Raw genomic sequence first — 981 nt, 5'->3', positions numbered from 1 at the left:
TTAGTTCAAAGGTTTCAGTTTTGTTCAGACTTGTTTTACAAAAACTTGATTCTGAATTGTTTGTACTTTTAGAAAAAATGTTATTTTTTCTTTTAAAACATTTGAACCTTTTTTTTCAACAATTTGAACAAATTCGATTGAGTTTTATGAAATCAAATTTTTCTTTGGTTCATCACAATTTTGTGCAAACGCTGAGTGATCAATTTTTCCCTCTATAGAAATTTCACTCATTTCGCTTTCATCGAATTAAGAAATGTTATCATGATCAAAATATTTTCCGAATTCAACTACTTGCATAATAAGTCATACTTCTGCATACAAGTTAATTTGATTTCTTCTTTATCCTTATCATTTAACATTTCTTTCAACATATTTTTGTGTCCATTGGACTGAATGAATTCTTCACTTTTCTCAAGTCCAACCATATATGAATCAGAAAAGTCATCTGAAGAAACAATAGATCCACATTGATAGCAATCAGCATCGATTTCATCCTCTTTCAATTTAGGAAATGGTAAAATCATTTTATGCAAACCTTTCCTATTTCACAATCCAAATGCAATTGAGTAATATTAAAATATAAATGCTTAGAAATAAAACAAAAAATATTCATCTGTTTCAAAAGTGTAAGACTATCTCTTTTAAGATAAATAACATCATCAAATCATCTAGTAAGCTCTAACTACAATGCCTTTATTCTTAATCTTCTCTCTTCACTTTTAAATGCTACACTGTTAAGTTGATAAGTCAGATTAGAATTATAGAGACGAGTTCGTTTTAAACTATCATTAAAATTAGAAATAGTATATGGTAAGTCATCTAATTCTGAATCATAACGGGAAAAAGAAATATTAAGAGAATTGAGAATAGAATGTACCTTATCTTCTCTCACTCTTTCACCAGCTCCGAGATTGTCTTCGCAGCAAAGCAGCTCTCGGAAGCCACTCCACCATCAGTTGCATATCTCATTGGTTCCAAAAC

The sequence above is a fragment of the Lactuca sativa genome, chromosome 9 (assembly GCF_002870075.4).
Source record: "Lactuca sativa cultivar Salinas chromosome 9, Lsat_Salinas_v11, whole genome shotgun sequence".
Classification (NCBI taxonomy): domain Eukaryota; kingdom Viridiplantae; phylum Streptophyta; class Magnoliopsida; order Asterales; family Asteraceae; genus Lactuca; species Lactuca sativa.
The sequence above is the reverse complement of the archived record's forward strand: the minus strand, read 5'-3'. Positions refer to the sequence as shown.